At 35.6% G+C, this 9,121-nt stretch overlaps 1 long non-coding RNA gene across 1 annotated transcript; it reads left to right on the forward strand.

Moving 5' to 3' along the window:
• Nucleotides 1-6,500: 6,500 nt before the first annotated feature.
• LOC104223141 (uncharacterized) lies at nucleotides 6,501-8,347 on the forward strand. Its single transcript, XR_011400565.1, has 2 exons — nucleotides 6,501-7,435; nucleotides 7,648-8,347. It is a non-coding gene; the product is annotated as an uncharacterized lncRNA (long non-coding RNA).
• Nucleotides 8,348-9,121: the final 774 nt, after the last annotated feature.

A 9,121-nucleotide genomic window follows, 5' to 3' on the forward strand; every position in this document is an offset into this window, starting at 1 on the left:
TGTGGCACTATACCATAAAAGCTGACACGCCCAGGTATAACGCCAAAATACCTGGCGCTATACATAAAGTTTTATATATAGCGCTTGGTGTTTTGGCGCTATACTCCTTTTTCCTGGCCCCGCCAATAATTCTTGACTTCAATAGTACAAAAGCGTGTAGTGCCAACTTTTTAAGCGCTATATATATAAAAAAAAAAATCCCGGCTAGCCATTCCCTATATAAAGAGGTTAGGATTGTATAGAAATTCATTCAAAAAAAAATTTAACTCTTGTTGAAACGTTTATTGTTGTTAAATTCTCCAGCATTTTTTCATTATGTCTGAAGAACGTAGAATAAGAGTTTCATTATATTGGGGGTGGGGGTGAGGTTGTGATGGAGAATAACTCCGTGGGCTACAGTTTACCTGCTCAATGTCATGTTAAATTGCCACTTACAATGGAGTACGATAAATTGATATTGTTGTTATGCAAAAAAATGAGTGTGAGGAAAGGTTTAGTGATACTTAAAGTAACCGGAAGATATCCATATTCCGTCACTCCGCAAGGGGTTGCTTTTTACTCGGAGTTTAACATCGACAATGATGAAACTTTGAGTGATTTTCTGAGGACTCCGGACGAATGCCGGGAATTTCTTGTAATCACAATGTTAGAGATGTACGTGAAGATCGAAGACGTTCCAAAAGACGAGGTTGTGCGTAGTAGAGATAACCCCCAGTCATTGGGTGGTTATTCTGGAGTAGTTTTTGCCGGACAGGTTCCGGATGAAAGAGTTTTCCTTGATTTAAACTTATCACCGCCGGCGAATGAGCAGCGAGAAAATAATTTATACCCTGTTTTCCATAATTTACAAAACGAGTGGTAAACTTCAATTTTCATTTGTGTTAATTATGTATATTTTTGGCGTATTGAATTTGTATTAACGCTCATATATTTAATATGGGGCACCGGCCGGATATGAATTTTACAAGTGGTCCATCCGATAGTCATCACCTAATTGAAAACGTCCATCATGGAATTTCATCACATTACGACTTGTAAGTGAAGTGATATAGCCATATGGAAAGCATTTATTAATTTAGTAGCTTATATTTTTGTTGGTTGTGCAGTGAAAACGAGCAAGTTGAACCACCCGTACTCACTCAATTGACCGAAAACGACGTATTACATCGGGTCTGGCAGATGCACATAGTGAGGAACAGAATAGTGATTACGATAACAATGCTGATGAATCCGAAGACGAGACACCCTTTCCTCGTGAGGATGGTGATGGGCAGGATGAGGAGGAAGGACCTGATTTGAAGAGAGACCCCCCTAGACGAAGAGTGTACGAGTCCGAAGTGTCGTTTCATTCAAGGGAGATTACTTACATTGATAACTTGCCAACCGTGCCGGATGTGGAAGCTCTCACAAGGGATTTTGATGAAATCCGAACAACAATATGGGATGGGTCTAGACCAACGGTGCTTGCAAAAGGGATGTTTTTTCCTAATAAAGCGCGCTTAAGCAGGGCTTGTAAAATGCACAACGTAAAAGAGTGTCGTGAGATGCAGGTATGGGAGTCAAGTCCGATGGTATACAAGGCTGTTTGTCGCAGGTGGTTTTGGCCGTGTAATTGGATGTTGCGTGCGACCAAGAAGAAGACAAGTATGTGGAAAGTGGGTAAATACATTCCCTCCCACACATGCGAAATGGACACATTCAACGGGAATCATTTCAACTTGGATATTGACTTGATTTCTCTTGTACTTATTCCGCACCTCGAAGCGTCCATAAGGTATACAATCAAAGAGTATATTACATCAGTCCACCAGGAATATGGCCATACCATTACGAAAAGAAAGGCATTTCTCGGGCGCAAACGAGCGTTTGAAATTATCTACGGTAATTGGGATAAGTCATTTGCATCTCTGCCAAAGTACATAGCCACACTGCAGCACTTTAACCCCGGGACAGTTGTTGAATGGAAGCTTGAGCAGAGTCCGGGAACACCAGAATACATATTCAATTACGTGTTCAGGGTGTTTAAGCCAGCAATTGATGGTTTTTCGCATTTTCGGCCCGTAATATCCATAGACGGAACTCGTGTATATGGAAAGTACGATATCAAGCTATTAATAGCCGTGGCAGTGGATGCTAATGGACAAATATTTCCTCTAGCTTTTGCTGTTTGTGACAATGAAAGCATAGAGACATGGATGTTATTTTTGAACCACCTGAAAGAGCACATTATCAAACAGCGATCAGGTATTTGTCTAATATCTGATCGGCACGGTGGTATATTAAGTTATGTGGAGAACTTGCCTGCATGGCAAAAACCTTATGCATACCACCGTTACTGTGTGAGGCACTTGAAGGCCAATTTCCAGAAGGCACATCCCAACAAGGATCTATATGATTTGATGTGGATGGCAGCAACAGACCACCAACAACATAAATTCCGGAGGCATATGGATTCTATCAGGCAAGAAGACGAGGCAACCTATCGTTGGTTAATACGACATGACCTTAAAAAGTGGACGTTGCATGCGGATGGTGGCAGACGATAGAGAATTCTTACTACAAACGTGTCAGAGTCCTTCAACGGGTTATTGAAGTTGGTAAGAGGATTGCCCGTCATAGCCATGGTGCGGATGTCGTTCAAGTAGATGGCAGAGAGATTTGTTGAACGATCTGCAGCTGCAACGGAATTGATGGAGAGGGGTGTTGAATTTATGCCAGTGCCTATGAAGAGATTTGAGAAATACAGACGGCGAGCACATTGGCATTCATTTTTGCAGTATGATAACGAAAGAGGTATTTTTGAAGTTCGCACTGCTATCCATAATAATCGGGGTAATAATGGTGGATTTGCACCAGGTGGTCTCTAATGGGGACCAACTACATACGACTGGACCCAAACGCTACATCTGGGTCCTCCGGCCTGAAATCCGTGAGCATGTGCAACATATCCCAATAAGATTGCAGATTATAATATCTCATGGTCGCAGGCAGTAAAACTGGCAAGCCATCAGCGGACAGGCCATATAAAATCTCAGCGTCCTGGAGTGTGATGGTGGCCTCGCCGATGGGCAGATGGAAAGTGTGTGTCTCCGGTCGCCACCGATCAATCAAGGCCGTGATCAAAGCATAATCGAGCTGTATCAGGCCAATCCTAATAATTCTATATAATCCCATCTCCTCCAGTTAATGGACCATGCGGGGATGTAGAACGCGGGGAGGACTCAAAAACACCCACAATAGATCCACTCTCCTGGCCCAGAAAGTCTGCGTAAGTAACTATTCGTCCCATATATACTCGGATCTATGCTAGGGCTGTAGGGCTAATAGATCCGACGTCCGAGGGCCAGGATGTATAGTCGCGTCCATTTCGTCAACTGTAAATTCATATTTTTTAATAACTTAATTGTACAAATTATATATATATATATATATATATATATATATATATATATATATATATATATATATATCGATATTTTGAGGCCCAGTGGCACCAAACTATCATTAATAATTATGTGTTTTTTTATAATTTAAATTCATATTTTTTAATAACTTAATTGTACAAATTATATATATATATATATATATATATATATATATATATATATATATATATATATTCCGGGCTCGATATTTTGAGGCCCAGTGGCACCAAACTATCATTAATAATTATGTGTTTTTTTATAATTTAAATTCATATTTTTTTAATAACTTAATTGTACAAATTACTAATTATATATATATATATATATATACCTATGAGTTCCGGGCTCGATATTTTGAGGCCCAGTGGCACCAAACTATCATTAATAATTATGTGTTTTTTTATAATTTAAATTCATATTTTTTAATAACTTAATTGTACAAATTACTAATTATGTGCGTTGATACAATTATTAACTTAATTGTACAAAGTTTGCATTTTCAACTACCAGTATAAGATACTTAAACAAAAGGAATTCTAAGCTAAAATACTACACATTACTACGCTACAAGGCTCTAAATTTTACTACGCTAAAATGGTCTACGTTTTACTACGCTAAAAAAGTTTAGATTTTACTACGCTAAAAAATAATCTAAACTAAACATAAACAACAAATAAATTTAATTGCAAATAAAATGCAAAACGACATGAAAACACATATATATAAATCAGGATATTAACAGACAAATTTATTTGACAATTTTTTTTTTATAAAATACTAAATTAAATCCGGATAAATTTAACATGCTAGTTTCAAAAGAAAAACACAAACCGAAATAGAACACATACAAATCAAATAATATGCATTATTATAAAAGTTTCAACTTAAAATAAACTGAAATACCTCGATTTAGAATTTTCCGAAAGCAAATAGATGAAATTTTGACTTCGGAAGTGTGAATCAACAATAATACGAAGCTCTACTCGAATGTGGGACCTACGTTCTACAACTTTTATGTGACGGGGGGACCCAATTTTATTTTTTTTAAATCGTGGGCAGCGGGTATGGGGGACCAAGAAGAAAGAGGAGTAAAATATTGAGGAAGAGAACCAGAACGACGATGAAGAAGACGGTTCGATTTTTAAAAAGGAGTATAGCGCCAGGTATTTTGGCGCTATACCTCGGCGTGTCAGCTTTTTCAGTATAGTGCCACAATACTTGGTGCTATACATTAACGGCACAGTTAACGTTAATGTATAGCGCCAAGTATTATAGCACTATATATAAAAATGTCACCCTTTTTTATTACCTATTTATATATTTTGAGTCCAAAAGAACCATAATTGGGTTCCGGACTCCGAACTTCAAAGCTAATTCCTATTTCTTAAAGTCAAATAATGTACTGTAATAAATATTTTTTTACCAAAAAAAGTCCTTTTCGTCTAGTTGATGGAAATATGCATTAAATTAAGGTATTGCCATTTTAATTTAGTAGTTTTTGATATTTAATCTAGGTAAATTTTTTAATTATCTTAAAGTCCTAAATATAAGGACTCTTACTTAATTCAAATAATGAAAGATTTAAAAATAATAAATTTGATTAGAGTCAAACACCTAAATATTAGCTAGAAGAATAATCAAATAACTATTTTGTCTAATGCGAACTCTAATTTAAAAGGATAAAAAAGGCGAACGATATTTCGCTAAGGGTCTTTGTGCTTTTAATATAGTATAGATAGATAGATAGATAGATAGATAGATAGATAGATAGATAGATAGATAGATAGATAGATAGATAGATAGATGGATAATTAATCTCTTTTTTATTGTTCTAGCAGTAAATTCAATCTTGTATCCGCAGATGAACACACCATGCCACCTACATGCACTTCTAATACTCCTTCAGTTTTAATTTATGTGTTATAGTCTGATTGGATACGAAATTAAAAAAAAGTAAAAAAAGACTTTTGAATCTTGTGATTTTAAAATAAAAATGTGTATAATATATCAAATTCTTTAAATCTATTAGTTTTAAAAATGCCATGTGAAATGATGAAGTTAAATAGTTACTAAATATAAAAAGTTTTTTCTCAAACAGACTAAAAAGAAAACTATATTAAGACACATAAATGTAAATGGAGGCAGGAATATGTATTCTGCAAAGCACTTATTAACCTTTAGAGTAGGCGGCAAAAATCATAAAGCTGAAATATAACTTCATTATATTGGATTGATGAAATTAATTGAAGACCTGAATTCCAATCACAAAAGAGGCAAGAAAAAAGCTAGGTAATTTCGGAGAATGTAGGTATGGCCAATCAAATAGTCTAGTTAATAAATTGTTTGATTTGTATAAGGTAAATTTTAATTGATTTTGGTATCCTAAATATTAGGATTTTTATATAGTAATTCAAACAAGGAAAACTTTAATAAGCAAAAATTTAATTGATTTTAAGGTGCTAAGTTTTAGGAAAATGAAAAAATTACTATTTTGTCTAATGAAAACTCTATTTTAAAAGGGTAAAAAAGTCGAACGACATTTCTTTAAGGGTCTTCATGCTTTTAATATACTATAAATAGATATGTTATTACTATGTATGTGATATATACTATTAATAAATATTGTATACAATATATTATTTAACATATACTTATATTACAATGATATGTAACTATACAATATTTCTCATATATTGAATATTTATATGATATGCCCCAGCTTGTTAAGGATTTGCTTAGGTGAATTTATTGAATATTTATTTGTACATATTATTGATTTGATTAGTTTTACTATTGTGTGGCGGCTGGAGATATGGTATTGTACGGACCGTGGGGGAATATGGATACTTAGATGGTGGGAGTAACAAAATCTCCGATTATTAAGCCATTTATTATGCGCGATGTGCCAAATAATATCTCACCTATAATATGTCAGAAACGGAAATTTTGGGACTAACTATACGTTTTAGATTGTCATTCCCCTTAAATAGGGAATTTACCATATTGCTAGAGTACATCTTTTATATATATGTTGTACAATGTGTAATTCAAAATCAAATTGTAGATTGGGTCGGGTGGCATACTATGTAATTCTTTCTAATTAGGCAATCGACCCCTTCCTTTTTTTCCCCCTCTTTTACCCTAGACTAGACAGTACGCTTCGTCATCGATATTTTTTTAAGCCCTAAATCTCCGCTTTTGTCATCGAAAATTCTCCCAATTGCTTTGTATCTCGTTTCGTCAAGTAACTGAAGTATCGATTTTTTTTCTTCCTTGCAGCAACTTGTGTTTTTTAAATCACAGTTTTGCAATTTTGTGTGAACGTGTGTGTATATATATTGAATTTTCAGAGCGTCAAATTCTCAGCCTTTAACAAACATTGGTTGAAACTTTCTATAATATTTCTGGATGGCTAATTAATTTTTACTTTCGTCCTTTGATAGCATCTACTGCTATCTGATTCCCATTACATGTCAGACCTTCAATTTCGGCTAATTAATTTATTTTACTAGTGTTCAAGGTAAAATAGGTGCCTTTTTCCCTCTGCTAATATTTTTCAAAGTAAATTTGGTGTCTTTTTCCCCTTTTGAATATTTCTGTCTTCTAATATGAGTTACGTACAATGTATATTTATGTGATAGTGCAATCCCATCACTCAACATTTGTTTCCATTTTTATTTTATTTTTTGCAGTTGTTAACTTTATCAGAAGTGGTGAATCAGGTTATGGATCAACATTTCCTTTTCCTCTTTTTTTATCCCCTTTCTAGATTGACAGCAAAATACTAGTCAATACGAATATGACTCTGTATCTATGTGCAGCGAGCGAGATGGGTGATGTTCTTCCCCTGTGCGCCTCTCCCCACCCCTGCGTTGAACCTCCCCGTGCCTCTCGCTTTTGCAGCATTGTGAGTGTTTCCTATCAGAAGTGCAGGCGCTTTTTGAGGGCCGTGGTTTCAATCTTGAAGATGATTAGGTTACCCGGTTTATGTACTTGTAGTCAACCAGCCGGTAAGTCTTTTGAAGTTACGGTGCTTTTCTAGCTCGGTTGGCTGATCAATGCCACAATTTCTTTTCGAGACATGGGGAGTTTCTCCTTTTTAAACTTTGAAGTTGTGACTTTTTGTGAAAATTTGCTCTTTCCAATTGTGCTTGTTCATAGAATTTGTGTTTTAGTAACTTTCTTTGAGATGCTCAATATGTTTTTCTCGTGTTTCTTTCAGATGTAGTGGGTGATAGACTGGATTTGGTTTTTTCTTGGTTTTATTCCTTTATGGTGTATATGGGCTGTCTTTCCAATTTTTGGGAAGGGTGCCAGTGATATCACCGTTATCAGTTACTATATTGTTAGCACTACTGCGTATCTGATTCCATGGTACTCTGTTATGTATTGGCATCGCGAGATGTCGCCTTTCCGGTTAATTGGTGCTAAGGCGATATTTATGATCGAGGTCATTCCTATGATAGTTACAGCAGCCTTGCCTCACCTTTTGGAGTACAATGTTGGTTATTTCGTTATACTACTAGGCTGCACCACATGTGTCTATATCTTTGCCCACTTCATGCACGCAGCGTATGATATTGGACTCTCTGACTTTTTGCTGGGATTAGCAATGCTTGTTCTTGTTAACTGGCTGAATGAAGAATTGCTAGTTGGTGTTTTGGCTTTGAGCTTCTGCCTTTGTTTAAGTTTCTACAGATACATGACTTATTGTGCTCTTGAATTACCTATTCATCCTAAAAAGGAGTTGGAGGAAGAGCTGCCTTGTTGATCTGAAGGGGACATTTCTCTTTTGCTTTTTGTGTTAATAATGAGTCTTTGATAGACATGTATTTGTTCTAGCTTTATCTTGTGTCCTTATTGTTGAACATAATTGTACATCAATGGAGATTAGGAAAAACATCTAGAAACAATTTCAATGAGTAAGCTCTAATATGATTATGTTCCCATTGCTTATAAGCGGTAACCGGTAAAGTTGTCTCCATGTGATCAGAAGGTCACGGGTTTAAGGCCTGAAAATATCCTCAGGGTACGACTGCATACAATAGATCCTTGCGGTCCGGCCTTTTCGAGGACCCCGCGCATAGCGCGAGTTTAGTCCATCGGGCTGCCCTTTTGCTTATAAGTAGACACTAGTAGTGGTGGCAAAATTAATATAAAATCAGTTATCCACCTATATTATCCACTAAAAAATTGGTTGGATAATGAAATTTTAAAAAATGGGTCAAATATGGATAAGATTCATATTATTATCCACTTAAAAATTGATATTTAATGGATGATCAATTGGTTTAATGTTTACATTTGCAAATACTCAAATTGGGGAATTCCTCGAATTTGAGAGATTAGAAATACTCTCAAAAGTGATCATACTCAAGAAGCCATGGATAATATGATTATTTATATTATCTACCGGTTAACCCATTTTGACCCATCCACATCCGACCCAACTCGTCAATTAGGCATCCCCAGGTAGTAGGAAAGTAGATATGGGAGTAGTACATGTTTGATCTACCTGATTAGGGTGGCCTTTGCCAGCAGTACAAAAAAACGTTAATAGTATTTGGGTTTCAAATGTTTGTATATGTATGCACAAAAAACATGTCCAAGTTGTCCTAACCTACTCCTGTTGGAGCAATATTTCTCAATGGGATGGATATTACATAAGTAAATTACAAAACAGCTGAATTATATAT

This window comes from Nicotiana sylvestris, chromosome 6 (assembly GCF_000393655.2).
Source record: "Nicotiana sylvestris chromosome 6, ASM39365v2, whole genome shotgun sequence".
In the NCBI taxonomy this organism is placed as follows: Eukaryota; Viridiplantae; Streptophyta; class Magnoliopsida; order Solanales; family Solanaceae; genus Nicotiana; species Nicotiana sylvestris.